Consider the following 24033-nt stretch of genomic DNA (forward strand, 5'->3'; position numbering starts at 1 on the left):
CACTCTCTCTATCACATCAATTTTTAGCTGTTTGCATGGAGCATTAAATGTAGGTAAAAAAAGTAACTAATTGCACAGTTTAGTTAGAAATCACGAGATGAATCTTTTGAGCTTAGTTGGTCTACGATTGGACAATATTTACCAAATAAGACGAAAGTGCTACTATTCATCGAGTTAAAATTTTTTTCAATCTAAACAAGGCCCTAGTGCCGGCCGTTCCTTCCCCAGTTGCTTTTGCAAATGCCTGCCTGCATGCCGTCCCAGCGACGTGACGAGCGCCATGCCGGCGGCAGCACAACGCAACTCACGATGAATGCGTCATGCGCGCCAGCTGCCGGCGCCGAGCGGGGCAAGCTAGCTCTGACGACGCCGCGTAGGGCGTACGACTACTCGACTAGGACCTCTGTTGCCGCGCGCGGAATCGAGCCGGCGCCCGTCCTGGACCGGGCGGCACGCGGCGGCGCGAGCTGGGCAGAGCGCGACGCGCGCTGTGGACGGCATGATTCCCGCTGCCCCGACTGGGCTCGGGCCGCGCCGCGCGTTGTGCGCTGTGGCGGCAGTTCAACTGTTCAAGTCTGGGTCGTTTGGCATGGGCCGAGGCACACGAGAGCCGGATGGAATTGGCGCAAACGCCGCGCCCTCCCCCTCTGGCCTGGTTGGCCAGAAATTAAAACAGGCCTTCCTGTTTTTTTTTTTGGGTGTAAAGCAGGCCTCCGCCTCCACGGGATGAGACAAGCGAATCTGCTCGCTAGATAAGAATTCTCCGCTATTAAAATGTGAGGCGTCCAATCCAAGTCAGTCGTGGGTGGGCGACTGGCCCTGTTTCTTCCGTTCAGACGGACGGACGCTCCAAGCATGCACTACACGACTAGAGTTCGAGTAAACTCCCATATATGGTTTTGTATTATAAATGCGCGACTGTTGGTATTATTCAAATTAATAGAGTGGATAGTTAATTAAGAAAACTACCATGCATACAGAATCTCCTCAGAGATTAAGCGTGCATGATTGGTACTACTATCACACTGTCAGCTGAGTACTGGTAGTTAGTTGGTTTAGTTTTCTGCTGACATACGTGCTACTACTCTTATAAATAAATAATACTATGAGATTAAAGAAAACATCGTATTTTGTGTTAGAAAAATATTGTATGTAATTTTCAACACTATGTTTTGCACATTTTTGTATCTTTAGTGTTACTCCCTCCGTCCTTCGTTCAGAGGCGTACTAGCATTTTTTACCGAGACCAAGGAGAACTTAATTGCCGTAACCTCCAGCCGCAAACGCCGCAAAATCCCTTCGTATCCCACGCTGACCGTAACTCCCTGCATGGCTGCATGCAAAAGCATTCAATGCTCGCGCAACGCCGGAACGCCCGCGATCGCGCTCGTCCGCTCCCGCGTTTTTAGTTTCAGTTTTGCAGTTGAAAATTGCCGCGTTTTGAGTTTCAGTTTTGCTGTTGAAAATTACCGCCATGCATAAGAAATCAAATCTCCCGCTTAAGGTTTCAGGGTGTTTAAAATTTTCACAGTTGCCGCGCCTATGAAGCCTCCATAGTTCTATATATACCCTATCCTGCAACCTGTTCTAATCAGCTCTCTCTCTCGTCAATTCTCCTCTCCCTACCTCTCCAATCCATGGCGCCATTAGGCTTTGATCTCAACCAAGAGGCGCCCCCAGATTGGGACAATCCAATTGACTGGGAAGCCATCGGCGAGTGGGAAGGGCCTGCACATGCTCTCGGCTACAACTTTGTGTGGGATGATGGAAATAATGGTGCCGCTAGTTTTCAAAGATTCAGTTTATTTTGTGCCAAATATGATTCCGCTGACTTGTTTTTCCCTCTGCTTTTCTAGTTGGAGATCATGACGACGATGCCGACGACCATGGCGCCCAGCAAGGAGATGCCGACGACCATGGCACCCAGCAAGGAGATGCCGACGACCATGGCGCCCAGCATGGTGATGCCAGTGACCATGGTGCCCAGCAAGTCGATGCTGCGAGCAATGCTTTGGATCATGGAGGAAACAATAACACTGGAGAGGGTAAGCTAGCATTTCTATCATCAGCATCTGTTAGCTTCTTTGTTGCATGGTACTGTAGCACGTTGCTTTCATGCACGTTGCATGAGCATGAGCATGACCATATTATACTTTCACGTTGTACTACCATGTTGAAAGTGCAGCTAGCCCTTTAGTGGGTTTTGGATGATTGAATGACAGCGTGATTAAAGGACTAACCCGTTTGCTAAGTGTGAACAGATAATAGGTTATCTCACAGGTACTTAATGAAAGCCAAAATAATGTGTTGTTGTATAAACAATCTAGTTCAAGCATAAGACAACAATGCAAATGGAATTCATGTGAAGGCTTATTTATTGTGGGATTTCCATGTACTATGTGAAAGCAAGCTCGTGATTATTGGTTAATGAGACATGAGGGATTGCATATGGAATGGTCTCATATTTGAAGCTTGCTAAATTAAAATGAAAAAGGTAACAATACATATGAATGGATGATTCAAAACAAGATGGGACTTGATGGCTTGAGATGGTGAAGATAGCAAGGAAAGGCTTCGAGGTACTAAGCAAGGGTGAAGGGCAAGCGACGGCTTGGCGGCCGAAGAACCTAGCTAGGGTGAAGAAGAAAGTACTTGCATTTAGTTGAGGTACTAATCAAGCTAAAGATGGTCATATTGATGTGAAGAATCAAATCTATAATGAAGTATTTGATGGAAGTGACTTGATACATTTGGGATTATTCAAATTTGATGAATGAAATCAAGTCACATGCTCAAGATGGCTATGCTCAAGTGAAAAGATCAACATCAACATGTTAGCACCCTTACTTGATGAAAGATTGGAAGGGACAGCATCAATTCAAAAGAAATCAACTCAAGTGGTATAAATTCATTTTTGATTTGATCTTGAGTTTAATAGGTATGCCGTACTACTAAGAGGGATGCATCATGTTGATAGATAATGTTTCATAAGTGCTCAAGCCAACCCATGTGAGGTTTGATTATTTAAGCAACAAAAGTGCTAACTGATTTCTTGCTGGTCTGGCAATACCGGACGTGTCCGGTATTCATACCAGACGTGTCTGGTATTTGTTCAGCAGCTGTAAAATTGTTGTTCTCGGGTTGGTTCGTCGGGAGTTCCGACGGTCGGGAGTCCCGGCATGGGTCGGGAGTTCCGACGTGTCGCACTTCTACTGACTTGGAGGGTTCTCTGTCCTGGTCATACCGGACGTGTCCGGTATTCATACCGGACGTGTCCGGTATGGATGACCAGAAGCCAACGGCTAGTTTTCAAAAGCCGTGAGGGTCGGGAGTTCCGACGGTCGGGAGTTCCGACATGTGTCGGGAGTTCCGACACCTCACTAACTTTAACTCAGTTACATGTTTTTCAAAATTACTGAGGGTCGAGGGTTCCGACTTGAGTCAGGAGTTCCGACGGTCAGAAGTCCCAGCGTTCTTCGGGAGTTCCGACGCCTCACAACATCACTGTAACTTATTTACCGTTGGCGCAGTGTGAGTCATACCGGACGTGTCCGGTATGCATACCGGACATGTCCGGTATTGCAACGGCTAGTTTTCAAGGGGGCTATAAATACCCCCAAGCCTCCATCTTTGGAGGCTGCTGATTCTGCTGAGATAGACACACATTTTTGAGCCTTGCCAACTCTCATAGACCCTCTCTTAGTGAGTGTGTGATCCAAATTGCAAAATCAATTTGTGGGTTGAGAAAGAATTTGAAAAAGAGAGCAAGCCACCACTTGAGCACTTGTGCATATTGTCAATCTCGTGATTCGCATTTGTTACTCTTGGACTCTTCGGTCCTAGATGGCTAGGCGTCGCCGGAGAGCAACCGAGAGATTGTGGTTGCTTCGGAAAGTTTGTAACGGACGATTCTGCCGCCTTGGAATTATTTAGTGGAAGGAGGAAAAGGAGTTGGAAAAGACTCCGGCTAGAGTGACCTTCGTGGTACCCTCTAGGGCTGACCTTCGCTGGGTCACCCGCAGCCCCCTCAATGGAGAGTAGGACTCAAACGAGTCCGAACTTTGGTAAAACAAATATCGTGTCTTAATTCGCATTTCATTTGATATTTGTGTTGCTCTAGCTATGCTACAGGTTCTCTGTGTATATTGTCATCTCCATTAGGTGCCTGCAGTTTGGTTTGAAGATAGAAATCGAAAGGAGCAAGTTCGGGGCTGATCTGCAGAAATCGTGTATACCGGACACGTCCGGTATTCATACCGGACACGTCCGGTATTTCCTGCCTGCACTGAAAATATTTATTCTATGTTCTAACTTGGTGTTGTAGGGTTGTAGCTTCTAGATATATTCTTTATACCTTGTTTACTTTGTAGCTAACTTGTGAGGGGTGGTAGTACTCTTAATTTGGAGTTTCCATTTTGGAAACTCCCCTTTCTAATTGTTTCCGCATTTAAAGGTGTTAATTTTCAGAAACGCCTATTCACCCCCCTCTAGGCGGCATCCTAGGTCCTTTCAATTGGTATCAGAGCGAGGTTCTCACCTAAAGCTTCACCGCCGTGAGAAAAGGATGTCGACGCCTATCGAGTTGGAGACGGTGCTTCTCCAAAATGATGGTTCAAACTTTCTACCTTGGTCAATTAATGTACTCAATGCTTTTAGAGATATTAGTCCTCTTGTTGAGCATATTGTGGATGCAAGCATACCTCTTCCTATAGTTGATTGGAGCAACTACAAAAATTTGTCAAAAGAGGAAGAGATATGCGTGCAACTCAATGCTCAAGCTATTAATGTCATTTTGAGTACATTAAGTGTAGAGGTTCAAGATGAGGCAATATTCAATGGACAACCACCTCCGGAGAGTGCTCATCTCATTTGGACTAGACTTTTTGATTTATATGGAAAATCCAAATGTGATGATGCACTTGAGATCGAGTCAATGGAAAGTATGTCCATTGTGTCTTCATACAGCGAAGAAGCCTTATAAGACCTCAAGAATGTCGAGCCAGAGCAAGAAGTGCAAGCAGCGCATGACCTGCTGTCTGCCTACATGTACCGGACGTGTCCGGTATGCCTACCGGACGTGTCCGGTATGGCCGAGGCAGCAGACCAGCAAGCAGCTGTTTGCAACGATGCTCAAGCACAGTGGCAACCAAGTGATGAGTCAATCTTAGTATCTCATGATACTCATCACTTGTGTCTCATGGCCAAGAAAAGCAAGAAGAAGAGTAACAAGAAAGATCAAGAAAAGGAGAAGGCTCAAGTGGATGATCAAGATAAGAGTGACATTGAAGTTGAAGACAACTACAACCTTGATCATCTCAACCATAAAGACAAGTTCATCATCATGAAGATAGTTGAAAAGAATGATGAGCTTGAAGAAGAGATTGAGAAGCAAGAGCAATCGCTTCAAAATCAAGAAAAGTTTCTCATCTCCAAATTGCAAGAGCTAAAGGCAATAAATGAGAGGTATGAAAAATTGTCAATTGAGCATGCTTTAGTTACTAACTCCTCTTCTAGTGTTTGACAACTAGAGAAGGAAAACTTTGAGCTCAAGGCAAGGCTAGATGAACTATCAAGCAAGTATAATGAGCTACAAGCAAATTATGTTCATCTAAAGTGCTCTCATGAGGAAGTAGTAGAATCAAGCATCATGCTTGAGGTGGCTCATGAGGTTGTGATTACATCAGTAAAACTCTCTCAACCTCTCACACATCCGCTCACTAGTACACCATCTCAATTAAACATTTCTTGTACTAATGAATGTGCTCCTCAAGCAAGCCAATCTTCGATTGAGCTAAATCTTATAGAAAACATAGAGCTCAAAGAAGAAGTGCAAAGATTAAAGAAAGATGTGATTCGGTTGAAGGGTAAGGAGAAAGCACAACCTTCTCAAGATAACCGTGATAACATGGTGAAGAAGCTTGAGAAGGGTTCAAACCTTGCTTCCTCCAAAGCCCAACAAAAGAATCACATCTCAAGCAAGGCCAACACAACCAAGAGCAAGAAACATGGAAAAAGGATGTGCAATGGTTGTGGATTGTGTGGACATGAGTGGGCTATGTGTCCACATAAGAGTTGGGCCGACAAGGTTGAAGCCGCAAATCAAAAGGCTTCTACCAAGAAATGCCCAATGTACAAAGAGGCAAGAAAGGAAGCCCAAGTTGCAACAAGAAGATGCTATGGATGTAATGAGATGGGCCACAAGGTTGATAGATGTCCATACAAGCAAAGCAAGCATAAAGCAAACAAAGGCCGCATATGCTATGCTTGTAAAAGAAAGGGGCATCTAAGCTATGAATGCTAAAATGGTAACTCACCTAAGCCGAACACATTTGTTTATAATGATATGCTTAGGAAGACCACAAATGGAGGTGGCATTAGCAAGGTGATGTGTTCACCACAAACTAGTGCTAAAGCCATTTGGGTGCCTAAGCACTTGTTGACTAACTCAAAAGGACCCAACAAGAGTTGGGTACCAAAGTGTGCTTAGGTTAATGATGTAGGTACTTGGAGATGAGATGAAATCTTCGGGGTGGTTGAGCAAGCAAATTGACAATATTCACTCAATCTATCAACCAATTCTTATCTTAATCCCTTATATGGTTGACCCGAAGATAATTCAATGAACATCTCATATATTTCATCCTCACCATTGGTAACAAGTACCTAAACCTTTTAGGATAGCCACCTTGTTCATTTCATGTTCTATAGTTCACAAATAGGTACATTTGTGAAATAATGAAAGTGGCTAATTAATTTCACTTGAGATTTATCATGTTTGGCATATGATGCTTTTGATCGCTCTCTAGTAGAGTAATTTATTTGTTGAGATGCTAGTATATAATAAATAATAAAGCTAAACAAAGAATCACAAGCAACAACTTAATTGGTCCTGTCTTTCACCTATCGGACGTGTCCGGTATTACTATCGGACGTGTCCGGTATGGCCAGGGACAGAAAGTCAGTGTTTCTTTTCTGTGTATTCCGGACGTGTCCGGTATACTACTGGACATGTCCGGTATTGCATGGACCAGAACACTAATTGTGTTGCAACTGAGTATTTGATCCATACATTTTTCATATATCCCTAACATACTCAGAAGCTTGTGTTTTATCAAATCTAAGTGGATTGTGAGCATCTCTTAAACTCACTTTTAAATATAGCAATCTTATTTGGTTTATGGTCAAAATGAAAATTGGCTCTCAATTTCTTATCAGAATAAAAGTGCTTGTTGAAAGTCATTCAAAATACTTGAAGCACTTATTTAGGGGGAGCTAAATTTCTATTTTGCACCATTGTGGACTAACAAATTTATCTAGCACTCTTTGTAGTCCTTTGGATGAAAAATTGAATTTGTATCAAGCATGATTACTTGGCAATCAAGGTCAACATAAAGATTATCATGCCATGTATCTTCTTAGTGGTATTCTTGTGGGCTCAAGACAAAGGTATGTTTTTACATACATGTATTGTAAGTGCATCTAAGGCCCTTTACATGTTAGAATGTGCATTTGTGTGACATAGGAGAGATGTTTTTCAAAACCCATAACTAGCATGTGTAGGTAGTGTGAATTTGAAAAACTATTTGAATCTTGGTCTTTGCGACCTAGCCCTGCCATGTGATGATTATAACTCTCCTTGATTGTTTGATTGTCTAATCACACATGACATGGCTTTCTTAAGTCCATAATCTACTATGTCTCTCTCTCTCTCTCAAGTAAGCGAAATCTTGTATATGTCATATATTTGGAAAAGAGAAAAATAAAATGATGGCATTCGATAAGAAAAGTAATAGTACTCGGTTTGGATCAAGATCATACACCTTTTTGGACTGAGCAACAACAGAGGAAGGGATTGGAAGAGTGAGAACACATTTTGGAATTATTTGGGCCAGCCCGCGTATACCGGACGTGTCCGGTATGCTACCGGACATGTCCGGTATGAGCAGGACTATAAAAACAGAGCATACCCCTTCGGCCCAAACAGACTTGCCTCCTCCATATCAACCAGCCGACGCCCTTCTTCCCACCTAGGGCGACCAAGGATTTCACCAAGAAAAAGAGAGAGAGGGAGATTGCATTGGAGAAGGCTTGGATCAAGGATTGAAGGCCCGTGGATTTGGATTTCACATCGCTCTCTCTTCTCTCCTCTCAAGGTACCCTAATCACGGACCTCGTCTGATCTACTTGGTCAATACATGATTTGAAAATTCCTTCGGTCAATATGCTGCATTGGTGATGGAGAAGCAATGCCCAAAGTTTGGTATTAATCTGTGTTGGTTTGAATCAAGGAACCCTGGTTAGGGTTGCTGGTCGCCCATACCGGACGTGTCCGGTATGCTACCGGACGTGTCTGGTATGACCCAGCAGAGCAAGCTCACTGCTTCCTTTGATTCAATGCTATCCTAGAATTGTTTATTAGGCACAGTTTCTTCTGTATCTATGTTTTACAAACCTTGTGACAATGGTGTGTCGAGGTGATTGTAAAATCTTGGATAAAAGAATCTATGTCTAATTACAATTCAAGAATAAGCTATGGGCATGTATCTAAAATCCTTTGGAAATCTTTGGATACAGGACAGCAGCCATGAGTGGACGACAGGAGCCTAGGTCCAAGCACAGGCATGATCCAGCACTTGAGAAGTACAAGAAGGCAAGACAGGATATGCATCCTGGATTCTAGCCGAGCAGCAGGAGGCCTACCAGAGCTGTCTCTAGTGTAGCAACTCAGTATGCAGAGGTGTCCGGGAGCTCTTCTTCTGACATAGACACTGATGAGTTCAGAGTGGAGTCTAGAGATGAAAGAAAGAGGAAGAGCACTGACAGAGGATTAGATGGTGACAGCTCAGATGAGGAGCAGGAGATTGAGGAGGAGGAGTCAGTTCCTCTAGTTCAGCACCAGCCTGGTCAGGGGATGCATTATGGTCTTCTTGAGACACGTCTGCCCAATGTGCCCTCCTATGTTCCCAGAGTCGATTACAGAGGAAAGGGTATGACCAGGAGAGCTAGAGATGAGCGAAGGGTTGATCCGAGAGGCTTACCTAAGGTTCAGTACGATCACTGCTTCCAGATAGCCTTTCACCTGGATTTCTACTCCAGTGTGATTCTCACCAGGAACCCTATGATTGCCAGGTCTCAGTGGATTGACTGGCAATACGTTACAGAGTTGCAGAAGGCCTCAGTTGATCATGCCATTGCCATTTGCCAGCGCACTGGGGTTTATAAGATCATGGAGTTCCAGCATGACTGGAACACAGAGGTAGTAGCTCAGTTCTATGCTACTCTGTTTATTGAGGAGGATGAGAGGCGGATGCACTGGATGCTTGAGGGCCAGTGGTACAGTGTTGACTATGATATTTTTGCCGCCCATCTTGGCTTCTCAGAGGATGATCTCTAGAGGGACAGGATCCACACCGAGCAGGTGTTACCTCCTGAGCAGCTCGCCTACATGTATCCTCCAGGTGGTGAGAGAGGAGCTATGGGGAAGGTTCTAGGTCTTCACCCTACCTATAGATACCTGGACAGGATGTTCAGGAAGACTATTGACTGCAAGGGTGGAGACAAGGGCAACATTGCAGATTATTCTAGGAACCTACTCCATAGGATGGCACCTGATGCTCGGCCCTTCAGCGTGTTTGACTTTATTTGGTCCGAGATCAGGAGTGTTGGAGAGAGGCCCCTCAAGGGCTATGGTTTTGCTCCTTATATCATGCATATGATTGAGCAGGTGACAGGGCACACATTCAAGTATGATAAGATTCACAAGGCCTTGAAGATTATTGTAGATCTGCCTGAGACAGGGTTACCTCCAGCTAGACCAGGAGGAGCAGCAGCAGCACCAGAGGCAGATGCACTTGGGAGTGGTGCACCAGCAGGAGCTTCACCTTCACCACGTGCTCCTTCATGTTCTACTTCACGCCGTGGCAGTCCTCCCTCGCCTATCCGCAGGCTTTTCAGCTCCATATTTGGGATGTGCCGTGACATCCAGACTAGGCAGCAGAAGGAGAGGGAGGCTAGGAGAAAGGACACTCGAACCTTGAAGCAAATTGCTTCTAATCTTGAGCTTGATCCTCCTAGGTCTCCTCTATCAGATGAGGCAGCCAGTGAGCCTAAGACTGAGGAGCAGCAGCAGGCTAGATATGATAGAGAGTATGTTGAGTTCATACAGTGACAGCAGCAGCAGCAGGCACCTGAGCACCCTGACACTCTACCACTTTAGGCTCATATGCCTACTCACTCTCAGCCATGTCCCAGCACTGTCGATGACTATGCTACAGATTGGTGGAGTGACTTGACAGGTGATGGCGGCTACTATGGCTCTGGTGGCTACGACCCATCTGGTGCCGGTGGTTCTCGTCCGGCTAGTGTTACCCGCTCTGATGACGAAGATGCTGGGAGAGATGATGATGATGATGAGTGATGCCAGAGATTAGTGATAGCTTGTAGCCCCTTTGTCCTTAGTATGTCATTGTTGGACCTTTGTGGTGATAGATGACAAAGGGGGAGAGAGACCTGAAGATATGTACTGCAGGCTGTAGTTTGTTTTTGAGCTTCATTGATTATATCTTGTGAGAGATGAGACTTATGTTTTATCTATGTATCTCTTGAGACATGATCTTTATCTATATATCAGTGGTTTCTGGACTTGAGAAAATTTGTAATGAGTGCTATGTGTGAATTACATGTGTCATATTTATTTTCATAAGGACTATGCATGCTAGAATGAAAATATTTGATGTGATGCGTTTATATTTATTCTTGTGTGATATATCTTGTCATATGCATCATGGTTTCATTTTGTCACACACACATGCACCCCACGGATGCAATGATTTAAGGGGGAGTCTCCTATTTGTTTTAGTATGTGCAATTGACATTTGAGGTCATTTTGTGAATTCTAATCATAAGCACATATTAAGGGGGGGCCTCTCATAAATCATTGAACCCAAAAGTTTAAATGTTTATATCATTTTGTAAGCTTTAATCAAGTTGTCATCAATCACCAAAAAGAGGGAGATTGAAAGTGCAGCTAGCCCTTTAGTGGGTTTTGGATGATTGAATGACAGCGTGATTAAAGGACTAACCCGTTTGCTAAGTGTGAACAGGTAATAGGTTATCTCACAGGTACTTAATGAAAGCCAAAATAATATGTTGTTGTATAAACAATCTAGTTTAAGCATAAGACAACAATGCAAATGGAATTCATGTGAAGGCTTATTTCTTGTGGGATTTCCATGTACTATGTGAAAGCAAGCTCATGATTATTAGTTAATGAGACATGAGGGATTGCATATGGAATGGTCTCATATTTGAAGCTTGCTAAATTAAAATGAAAAAGGTAACAATACATATGAATGGATGATTCAAAACAAGATGGGACTTGATGGCTTGAGATGGTGAAGATAGCAAGGAAAGGCTTCGAGGTACTAAGCAAGGGTGAAGGGCAAGCGACGGCTTGGCGGCCGAAGAACCTAGCTAGGGTGAAGAAGAAAGTACTTGCATTTAGTTGAGGTACTAATCAAGCTAAAGATGGTCATATTGATGTGAAGAATCAAATCTATAATGAAGTATTTGATGGAAGTGACTTGATACATTTGGGATTATTCAAATTTGATGAATGAAATCAAGTCACATGCTCAAGATGGCTATGCTCAAGTGAAAAGATCAACATCAACATGTTAGCACCCTTACTTGATGAAAGATTGGAAGGGACGGCATCAATTCAAAAGAAATCAACTCAAGTGGTATAAATTCATTTTTGATTTGATCTTGAGTTTAATAGGTATGCCGTACTACTAAGAGGGATGCATCATGTTGATAGATAATGTTTCATAAGTGCTCAAGCCAACCCATGTGAGGTTTGATTATTTAAGCGACAAAAGTGCTAACTGATTTCTTGCTGGTCTGGCAATACCGGATGTGTCCGGTATTCATACCAGACGTGTCCGGTATTTGTCCAGCAGCTGTAAAATTGTTGTTCTCGGGTTGGTTCGTCGGGAGTTCCGACGGTCGGGAGTCCCGGCATGGGTCGGGAGTTCCGACGTGTCGCACTTCTACTGACTTGGAGGGTTCTCTGTCCTGGTCATACCGGACGTGTCCGGTATTCATACCGGACGTGTCCGGTATGGATTACCAGAAGCCAGCGGCTAGTTTTCAAAAGCCGTGAGGGTCGGGAGTTCCGACGGTCGGGAGTTCCGACATGTGTCGGGAGTTCCGACACCTCACTAACTTTAACTCAGTTACATGTTTTTCAAAATTACTGAGGGTCGAGGGTTCCGACTTGAGTCGGGAGTTTCGACGGTCAGAAGTCCCGGCGTTCTTCGGGAGTTCCGATGCCTCACAACATCACTGTAACTTATTTACCGTTGGCGCAGTGTGAGTCATACCGGACGTGTCCGGTATGCATACCGGACATGTCCGGTATTGCAACGGCTATAAAACGGCTAGTTTTTCAAGGGGGCTATAAATACCCCCAAGCCTCCACCTTTGGAGGCTGCTGATTCTGCTGAGATAGACACACGTTTTTGAGCCTTGCCAACTCTCCTAAACCCTCTCTTAGTGAGTGTGTGATCCAAATTGCAAAATTAATTTGTGGGTTGAGAAAGAATTTGAAAAAGAGAGCAAGCCACCACTTGAGCACTTGTGTATATTGTCAATCTCGTGATTCGCATTTGTTACTCTTGGACTCTTCGGTCCTAGATGGCTAGGCGTCGCCGGAGAGCAACCGAGAGATTGTGGTTGCTTCGGAAAGTTTGTAACGGACGATTCCGCCGCGTCGGAATCATTTAGTGGAAGGAGGAAAAGGAGTTGGAAAAGACTCCGGCTAGAGTGACCTTCGTGGTACCCTCTAGGGCTGACCTTCGCTGGGTCACCCGCAGCCCCCTCAACGGAGAGTAGGACTCGAACGAGTCTGAACTTCGATAAAACAAATATCGTGTCTTAATTCGCATTTCATTTGATATTTGTGTTGCTCTAGCTGTGCTGCAGGTTCTCTGTGTATATTGTCATCTCCATTAGGTGCCTGCAGTTTGGTTTGAAGATTGAAATCGAAAGGAGCAAGTTCGGGGCTGATCTGCAGAAATCGTGTATACCGGACACGTCCGGTATTCATACCGGACACGTCCGGTATTTCCTGCCTGCACTGAAAATATTTATTCTGTGTTCTAACTTAGTGTTGCAGGGTTGTAGCTTCTAGATATATTCTTTATACCTTGTTTACTTTGTAGCTAACTTATGAGTGGTGGTAGTACTCTTAATTTGGAGTTTTCATTTTGGAAACTCCCCTTTCTAATTGTTTCCGCATTTAAAGGTGTTAATTTTCAGAAATGCCTATTCACCCCCCTCTAGACGGCATCCTAGGTCCTTTCACATGTTCTTCGTTTTAAATTCGATTTATCTTTGCAGTTCTGGTGGGAGATAGAGGAAGTTCTACACCGATGACATTAAGATGGCTATATATTGTGATTTGTTAGCCAAAACAAAACCACCTATACTACAACGTGGAGTGAGTAAGGAAGTTGCACAGAAATACAGTGTGACTCGTAGAGTAGTGCAGAGGATATGGCGAGAAGGACAACTTGCTGGTGGGATACATGGTGACATGGTGTTAAAAATAAGTTGGTTAGGAATTGTGGTCGCAAACGAATTGAGATAGACATGGAAGCCATAAAAAAACGTGCCTTTGAAAGAGCGCACAACCATCCGTGATCTAGCCAATGCGCTCGGTGTGTCTAAAAGCGCACTTCATAGTCGTTTTAGGGAGGGTTATTTCCGTCGGCACACAAATAACCTAAAGTTTAGTTTAACAGATGAAAACAAGAAGGCACAAGTTAAGTACTGCTTGTCCATGCTCACAAACAACATTCCAAATGCTCCCACGTTCAAACCAATGTACAACATCGTGTACATCGATGAGAAGTGGTTCTATAGGACTAGGCGTAACCAAAAGTACTATCTCGCCAATGATGAAGAAAGACCACAAAGAGCGGTTAAAAGCAAAAACTTCATTGAAAAGGTCATGGTTCTTACTGTGGTTGCTCGGCCTAGATTTGATGAGCATGGTGTATGCACCTTTGATGGGAAAATTAGCAATTTTCCCTTTGTCTACGTAGAGCCTGCAAAGAGATGGAGCCCCAATAGAGATAGAGGTATGACATGCATATGTACTTAAAATTTTCCCTTTTCTATTTAATTTTCTCTTTTTTACTTAATTTGGCTAACAAAGGGTATATGCTTTCTGTAGGTGTCATGGTAACAAAGGCCATGACGTCTGTTACCAAGGAAATTAGCCGGCAATTCCTTATCAACAAAGTCCTCCCTGCAATAAAGGAAAAATGGCAAGCCGAAGAAAGAGGAATGCCAATATTCATCCAGCAGGACAATGCCAGGACTCACGTTGCTGTAAATGATCCAACATTTGTAGAAGCTGCCCAAGTAGATGGGTGGGACATACGGCTAACATGCTAGCCACCAAACTCACCCGATCTTAATGTGTTGGACCTTGGTTTCTTTGCAGCAATTCAAGCGTTGTTTTACAAGGGAACTCCAAACAACATCGAAAAATTGTGGAAAAGGTTGACAAGGCATTTCGCGAGTACCCTGTGGATAGGTCCAATCGGATTTTCCTAACACAACAGAGTTGCATGATGGAGATCATGAAGCAAAATGGAGGACAATATTACAACATCCCGCACATGAAGAAGAAGCACTTGGAGATGACAGGCAACCTTCCAATTAGCTATGAGTGTCCGATGGAAATTTACAATCAAGCATTAGGATTCGTTGGTTAAACTTGCTTCTTTTGCCATGATGTTTAGAGTATCTTTTGCATGGGTAGCGTCTGTTTACTTCTTTCCTATTAATCTTAAGCTAGTCATGATGTTTAGACGATGCATGTTTAGAGGGACTTTTGAAATGAATGCATGAAGAAATAGATAGACAAGCACTTCTAGGTAGCATCAGCGTTACATGCACTCTTACTACTGCTCGGTTACATTGAATCAAAAACAACTACTCTTGCTGTTCGCCTACACTGGTTGAATCTTGAATATCAGCATCACTCTCGGCCATCCATATGTGTGCAGGGAGCAATACAGTATCGCCATCCATCTTTAGATCGTCGATGTTAGGGAAAAGTACCTTGCAGTCAAACTCGTTGAAGCCATAGATCCATGATGTGATCTCATACTCACTGTGTATGAGACCACAGCGAGAGCATGGAATCCTGTTGCCGCGACGGATTCGCCACTCCTCACGATCGATGGTAACGAGCTCGCTCTCGTCCTCGGAGTCCGGCGCCCAATTGAGACCACGAATGAGCACCGGCGAAGCGACCGCGCCCTTTGCCGGCAAAGCAGCTGCGTCCTTTGCTCGCGAGGTGGCCGAACCCTTTTCCAGCGAGGTGGCCGCGCCTTTTGTCGGCGAGGCGGCCGTGCCCTTGGCCGGCGAGGTTTCCGCGTCCATGGCCGGTGCTTCTCTTTCGTGGCTGAGTACGCAAGCGGGAGGGATAAAATAGGAAGTGCAGTTGGGAAGGGAGAGCAACTTGCATGCATGCATGCAGCTGATACTGGATGCGAGGCGTCGCAGTTACTACGCGCGAGAATACAGGACGTGAGCGCTGGCTCCCGATGCACCCAACGGCTTAGGCGCCGGTGAATTCACAAACCTTTTCCCAAGCCAATACGCCTCTGAATGAAGGACGGAGGGAGTAATTTTTTTATTGAATTTCCTAGCTTATCAAAATAATGATGACAAAAAAATCAAGATATATTTTTAAAAATAAAGTATTATGCCCTCTACCACCTAATAAAATCAAATTTAAACTCAACTCATATGCGAAGAAATAAAATGACAAATTTTATTAAGGAATAAACTGGACTAACTGAAATGAGGAGTAAATCGAACCAAACATTAATATATGTAGGTGATTATTTAGGCATAGACCAAACCTTGATAGGGTAATCTAGACTATTTCCTTATTCAAATAGGCTCACAGTGGATAAGAGTAGAGACAGAATTTCCCCCCAAAATTAGGCGTGCATCATTGGTTCTATATACAATTATTATATATGCACTAGGCATTTGGCACACAGTTTTCTGTTGACAAACATTGTGATCAGTTGATCACTCTGATTTCTGTTGTGATTTGTGAACTGACCCAACTACAACTAATAAGAGCAACGGCAGCGGAAACAGGGAAAAGAACTAGTGCTCAAGTCTGCCACTGATCCAGACTGAAGCGCAATGCAAAAGACAACCGGAACCGTGTTTTTCAATACAAAAGACAACCGGAACCATATTTTTTTCCCCATAACAAATCAGCCACAACAGTATTTCGATTTATTTTTTCAGCGAAGCGAGAGGACCAACGATCGCAATGCAAGAGACACGACGACGCTATCCGCTGCTGTTGGCATGTTATTTTAGGCCGCATGCATGTCGGTACACACTTCCATACTAGTACTACTCCTATACACCGAGCCCATATAAAACTTGACGTTTCCGTGACCAACAGCTTATTAGCAAGAGACAAGCAGGACAGGTCTGATAAAAGAAACCTCCCTGAGCTTGACCTCGTTGTCTCGAGCCCCCCATTCTGGCAGACACAAGCACCAGACGGCTCTAATCAGGAACTAATAATAACCAAATATTAATGAGGTGCCTCAGCTTTCAGAATACTACAAGCCAACATGCCTGAAACCACATGCTGCCAAGTGCCAAGCGTACAACGAATCTGCAGCAGCAAGTCTCCCACAGAAAGATACGCATTTTGGAGGTTGCCTTGCCGTCGTTAGACAAGGACCAAATAAATCAGGGTGGTTAGTGGTTGGTTACTATCAGCCTGGTCCCGCAACTCGGCTCAAACTTCAAACTTGATGGCCATTGCTTTGTTGGTCTCAACACTTATCTCTTTGCAACGAGTCACTGGATCTCTCTTCTATTGCCATAGATAGGGTCTCCTACAAGGCTATAACTACAGTCTTGATATATTGAGATGCATGCAGCATATGGTAATACACTAATACTGAAGGCATAATGCATCCACCCACAATATGAGCCACGAGCGTGAAAGAACCTTGAGGCATGGGGGTCACGGTGAGGGTGAGGCCCAAGAGGGGCCAGCAGGAGATGTTGACAATCTGCAAAAATGTTTGTCGAAAGAATTTTTAAATCTAATCGATTCTAAATTCATTTCAATTTTTTTTACACAGCCTGGTCCTGCAAATTAGCTCAAACTTCAGTTTGATGGCCATTGCTTTTTTTTGTATCTGAACATTCATCTTCTGTAAAGAGTCACTATCTCTCTCTTCTATTGGCATAGATAGGGTCTCCTACAACCTTGGTATATTGAGGTGCACGAAGCATACACACAACACAAGGAATCTCTCACTGCAGGCATGATGCATGATGCATGATGCATCCACCCACCAGACCATGAGCATGAAAGAACCCTGAGGCATGGGGTGTCACTGCGAGGACATTACCCATCCCATCAGGCCGGTAAACGGTAGTGCAGACGAGAGACAACATTGATCAGTTCAGTCGACCGATGGAGCAGCATCATGTGTGTGACTGTGCTGCCTGCAGTATGTTGCCTCTGCCTGGGTGATGGGGTCCCTCTTTAGTTTGGCAGATTTAGTAGGTAGGGATCTATTCTCACGAGAGCCCGTAGAGAAAAAGAAAGAAAGAAAAGCCATTCAAAAAGGCATTCAGCAAATCGCCAAACTCCGGGGTTGCCCGTGCCCCTAGCTACCTAATAATTGTACACTTCTATTCCTAGACGCAATTGCTTACTCACTCACATGTGACGTAATGGTCCACAAACTAAGGCTCATTATGCTAGTACCGCCCCGGTTTTGCCATGTGTTGCAAAGTGGTGCATATAGATGATACTAATCCGAATCATAAGTATCTAACTTTTCATAAATACAGGTCTAATCTGCAAATGTGTCAAACTCTAGACACCATCATGCATTTGGGTCCTGCAGCCGTCCCAATTTATTTTTATATATATACCCAAGAGAGCCGTGGTCCGTGGAGAGGAGCCTGCTCTGCTCTTCTCGTGTTACCAACATCGACTAACATTGCCAATAGCCCAATACAGCAGCATGATGAAGCCATCCTGTGTTGTACTTGCTTCAAGCCTTCTTCTAGCCACTCTTGCAGCTGCAGGTGCTTCTTCATCTTCTCCTCCGTCTTCCCTCGGCAAGCATCCAGAGCAGGTTCTACTAGGTCGCAAAGGCAGAGAACTCGGCCAGTCATCAGGAAACCACTTACCAGCATCAGAGCAAGCACACTGCAGATGCTGCAGCCTGAGGTCAGTTCTTACTTCATACATAGCTCATACATCCATCACCAAGAACCTGTTGAAGTTTCATTTTGTTATCAGCAAAGGAAAACTCAGCGCCTGAAGGCTGAAATGCTGAATCCAGCCGTTGTCTGCCTGCCTGTCTCCAGTCTTGACATAGGATGCTTTTTTTTTTTGGTTCAGTTCACACCTTCAGCAATGTGCAGACAGAGAACTTGACACAGCCTCACACATGATCCGCTTCATGGCCCTGCAGGAAGTGGCTATGGAGGTGAAGAAACTCGAGGAGGATGCGGAGGCAAAGGCACGGTGGACGGCAGATAAGGGGAGAGGATGCCGAGGCAGGGCTGATCTACAGCGCGGACTACAGTGGCGTGGCCATGCATGCTGGCTCTCCGCCGACCAGCGAAGCCCAAGCACAGGCACCCCACCAAACCATAGGACATTGTCCTTAATCCTTGTGTAGCCAATCATGTTGTTAGTTTCGTGTGTTTTCATCGCTTATTGTACAAGCACCCCTGCCGTCTTTGTAAAATATAGGTCCCGCTGTGCTGCTTCTTGCTTCTGTGGCTCTTGCTCTCTGCCCCTGCCCTTGCATGATTGCTGAAGGACTGGAAACGGCGACCAGAGGAGGGTGAATGGGAGCCTCAAATTTCTTTCGAAATCTTCAACCACTGTCCCAACATCAATCCCCAAAAAGCATACACGAAAGACTTGATGACCACGACCCTAGAGAAGGGTGGATGCTCCCTCAGAACACAGCGGGTCACCACAGAGCAAACGGAACACAGATCGAAGCCCAAACGAGCAAACTCCCAAAAGAAAACAGAACTGCTTCTGCAAATATCAGACACGTCCGGTATTATATCGGACACGTCCGGTATTTTCGGACACGTCCGGTATTTTCAGCAGCAAGCTGACCAAAAGAGAAAAATCCAAAACCCTGTCAAATGGTGTCCAAAAATTATGAAATTTTAACCATAGGTCTTTAGACACCAAGGGAAGGTCTCCACTAAATTTTAGCTCAAAACTCCAAAGTGAGAAATATCGGACACGTCCTAGATAATATCGGACACGTCCGGTATGAACGAGCAGTTTCTCGAGAAAAATCAAATCAAGCCAAAACTTGATCAAATCAACTCCAAATGACTTGAAACTTTGCACAAGGGTTCACAAGCGAGTAGAAAGGCAACCTCTAAAGGATCATGGCCCGAAACAAACTCTAACTCCGTGAATCGAAGGAATTGAAGAATCCCCCAAAAAATAGGTCAAGATCTTAAATTGCTCGGATCTGCGATCTCGTGAGGAATTAGTGGATTTCTTTCGGTGAAAAGCTTCTACTCATGTCATTGATCGATCCAAGGCAACAAGAACGAACCAAAACCATCCCAAAACGAAGAAACGAGAGGGGAAACAAGAGGGGACAAAAGGAGCTCGTGAAGAACACCAAAATCACATCAAGAACACAACTAAATCATGAATCTCGGAGGGCATACGGTGGTTACGGCCACCGATTCCTTCAAAACCTAGTCACAATTTGAGTTGTGGACCTCTCTCATACATGGAAGCAAACTAGAGGAAGAAACTCTAAAGGAGAAAATGAAAACTGGAGGAGGTGAGGGAGATGGGGGCTCCATCATCCTATTTAACAGGGCTATTACACATTCCTAGTTTTGCCCCTAGATACAAATGAGTTGAACCGCTAAGCCTAAGGGCATTGTTGTCCAACCCGGTGTAATCTTGATCCGACGGCCACCGCGCCTTCTCATCGGTAGCTTCGCCTCGACGCGAACTCCCTGATGCCGCCACGTGCCGTCCGTCCCTCCTCGGAACCTCCGCCCGGGTTTTGAGGCCCAAACCCGTAAACCGTCCATCCGATGGTTTTGAGGTCCAAACCATCAAACCATCCGCGAGTAGCGTACTCCATACGCGCCCCCCGCCATCCGACGCGTGTCACCGCCGTCCTCGACCGGCCGGCCCGCCAAGTCCTCCTGAGCCTCGCTCGACTCACGCGTCCGCCGTCTTGACCCGGTCAACACCGTCACTCCATGTCTTCTTGCACTTGTCGATGTCCCAAGTGTCAGCCACCACGGCTAGTCACCCGGCCTCTGGGTCCCTCGGTCCAAGCCTTACGTCCGTCCTTCACCGCTCTCGGTCTGTCGGCACGGCACGTCCTCCTTGACCTTCACCTTGCCATCGACCACCGCATCCGAGCTCTACACCTGCACAACACAAGCCAAAAGACATGTCGCACACATAGCTTTCGCCATGGTAGGGTTAGTCACCACTCAACCTACTTCATGGATCACATTGACAATCACTCATCACAAAACGAACACACAAGGGTACTTGTCAACCTTGTGTTCGCAATCTCCCCCTTGATGAGTGCATTGTCAACACCAATACACAAATAGCTTGAGCAAAAGAAAAAGAAGAAGAGAAAAGAAAGAACTCACCCAAATGACCAAAAGCCAAAGAAAAGCCAAGAACCGGGTCATTTGAAAATGAGCAAAACTTGGTCCCCAAAGACATGGGCAACGACTCGATGCAACCAAGTGAAACAAAGCTAGCCCTCAAAAAGAGGCAACGGGCTCAACACCACTAGCAAAGCTCGAAAAACCGAAAAACTGCTAGACCCTCCAGAAGAGGCAAAGGCTCAACACATCTAGCAAAACACCTCAAATGCAACTCCCCCTGAACAAGTGCAATCTCTCTCAAATGAATGCATATCTCTCAACTTTAAGTGAAATTGAAAGTTTCTTCCCCTTGTGTCATTGTGAGTGTGGAAAACTTCTCCTCCTTGTTGACACATGCACTTATCAAGCTAGAGCCCAAAGATTGCATCTCCCCCTCAAATCATGCTATGAATGCAGAAATGCACGAATGCAGAAGCTTCAAGATTATAGTAAGTAGATTGAAAAGAGGCTCTAGTTGATGCTGTCATGTATATATAGCAACACATACAAGTGCTAGCAAATGCTCAAATTGACCAAATGAGACAAAATATGGCATTTAAGCAATTTTGATCAAGTTTGAGCAATTTTAAAAGAGGGTTCACCACCAAAGGAGCACATAGCAAAAGTAGACAGGAGATCGACCTTGTGCTACACATGTATGCAAAGTGAACTACCCCAAACAAAGTTCATACATCATGTCATGAGACAAACTTGTGGTTTGATCAAATTTTAGACACCAATTGAAATTTATCGGAGTTATGCAGCTTATTACCAAAGTTTGTCAGACAAGTGTGTGCGGGAAGTTATCTGTGCCATCAAAACCTGACTTAGCGACCATGTCAAGCCTATGCCAAAGGCAATCAGAAGCTTAAGACAATGATCTCGGTATTCATTACAGAGCTCAAGTTCACCAATGAGTGCAATTTGGAGCTGTCTCGATACTCTGACATAGGATAGTACAGACCCATCCCAATCGTTTCAAATCACTTAGTTTGATTTTCAAGTTTTCGCACAAATTCAAGTTTCTCAAGCAAGTGTGTAACTCAAGGTATGAGCCGTAGCAACTAAGCATATATATGAAGCAAGAAAAAGATCTCGACACATTCTACACATGCTAGTGCCACAAGTAGTGGTGAACACATTTCATGTTTCAACAAGTTTTAATCAAGTTCACAGTTTGGAAAACAAGCTTGGCTCATAACATGCATCAATTGATCAAGAGGAGCCTAAGCCAAAAGCACATCATGTATATCCATAACATCCCCAACAAGAGCATAGTGTCAATCTAGCTACTATAAGGATGAAGCTCAGGATGCAATATGATACATGATGATATGATATGATATGCAAGAATGATATAAAAATAAAAACAAAGGCTAAACTACAAAGAAAAGCAAAACTAGAATACAACAACCAAAGTTCCCCTCCTCTAAAAAGGGAAACAAACTCCAAGCTCCCCTCGCAAGCGAGCAAACTGGGCTTGGTCAAGTGGTTTGGTGAAGATATCTGCGAGCTGGTTTTGGGTATCAATGTGGTGCAGATCGATATCACCTTTCTCATAGTGGTCATGCAAGAAGTGAAAGTGAACTTCTATGTGCTTTGTCTTTGAGTGAAGGACTGGGTTTTTGGCTACACTTATGGCACTGGTGCTATCACAAAACAAAGGCACTCGCCTAAACTCTAACCCAAAGTCTCTCAGAGTAGCTATCATCCAAAGCAACTGGGAACAACAAGCAGCAGCAGCAACATACTCAGCTTCTGTGGTGGATTGGGCGACGCTAGACTGCTTGCGAGAAGACCAAGACACAAGAGAAGATCCAAGAAACTGACAAGTCCCTGAAGTGGACTTCCTCTCAACACGACAACCAGCATAATCCGCATCAGAATACCCACAAAGAGAAAGAGAGGAGGAGGCTAAAAACCAAAGACCAAACTCGGGTGTGAAACAAAGGTACCTGAGGATCCGCTTGATGGCTTGACGATGAGACATGCGCGGAGAAGACTAAAAGCGCGCGCACAAGCAGACTACGAACTGGATGTCCGGTCTCGTTGCCGTTAGGTACAGCAGGGACCCGATCATGCTTTGGTATTCCTTCTGGTCCACGGCTTCTCCCTCCTTGTCCTCATCCAGGGCCGTCGTGGTTGACATGGGCGACGAAAGAGGCTTGGCCTCACCCATATCAAATTTCTTGAGCACGTCCTTGGTGTACTTACCTTGGTGCACGAACGTCCCCTCACGAGTTTGCTTGATTTGCAGCCCAAGGAAGAAAGTCAATTCGCCCATCATGCTCATCTCAAATTCCCTACTCATAGTATCAGAAAACTTGGAAACAAGAGCATGAGAAGAGCCACCAAAGATTATATCATCCACGTATATCTGAACCAAAAGGATGTCTGTGCCTTGCTTGAGGAGGAACAAAGTCTTATCTATGGAACCCATCCTAAAACCCTTATCAAGCAAGAAAGCTTTTAAACGCTCATACCAGGCTCTCGGGGCTTGTTTCAAACCATACAAGGCTTTGTGGAGTTTAAAAACATAGTTGGGGTACTTTGGATTTTCAAAGCCAGGGGGTTGCCTCACATAAACCTCTTCCTCTATGTACCCATTCAAGAAGGCACTCTTTACATCCATCTGATATAGCTTGAACCCTTTCAAAGCTGAAATGCTAAAAGAATCCTAATGGCTTCTAGACGGGCAATAGGAGCAAAGGTTTCTTCATAGTCTATTCCCTCTTTTTGGCAAAAACCCTGAGCCACTAATCTCGCCTTGTTTCTCACCACCACTGTCGATGTTCCACCACCGATAGCCTGCCACGGGGGTACCCGGGGCAGTATGTTCGGGCTTCGGCGTATGCCAAACTCAACGGTTAACGCAAGACACAGTCGATTTATCCTGGTTCAGGCCCTCGATCGTAGATCGAGTAATAACCTTACGTCCAGTCGGCATTAGCCTTTGCGTTGGATTGATTGTCGAGTGTTGTATTGTACAATTGTTGTTGTGTCTCAGGAGTCCTGCCCTCCTTTATATAGTCAGGAGGCCAGAGTCCTAGTCCGTTTACAATGAGATTTCCTAGTAGGATTACTTAATAGCTATACTACTAAGATTACATGGGGAGAATCCTAGTTGGACTAGATCTTCTCTCTCCCTTGCGGGGTATCCTGTGGGTCCCGCATCGACAAGCCCCCGAGCACTTCATGGTTGAGCTCTGAAAGTCTCGCTTTGCTTCTTCAAGTTTTGTTGAGTAGGAACAAAACGTCATCCGAGTGCTTTCT

General features: G+C 44.7%; 2 pseudogenes; both read left to right on the forward strand.

The window, feature by feature from the left end:
- The first annotated feature begins 1637 nt into the window (after positions 1-1637).
- Positions 1638-14786, forward strand: LOC136496210 (uncharacterized; annotated as a pseudogene).
- A 3242-nt stretch (positions 14787-18028) lies between these two features.
- On the forward strand, positions 18029-18943 carry LOC136498556 (uncharacterized; annotated as a pseudogene).
- The last annotated feature ends 5090 nt before the right edge of the window (positions 18944-24033 follow it).

This window comes from Miscanthus floridulus, chromosome 12 (genome assembly GCF_019320115.1).
Source record: "Miscanthus floridulus cultivar M001 chromosome 12, ASM1932011v1, whole genome shotgun sequence".
Classification (NCBI taxonomy): domain Eukaryota; kingdom Viridiplantae; phylum Streptophyta; class Magnoliopsida; order Poales; family Poaceae; genus Miscanthus; species Miscanthus floridulus.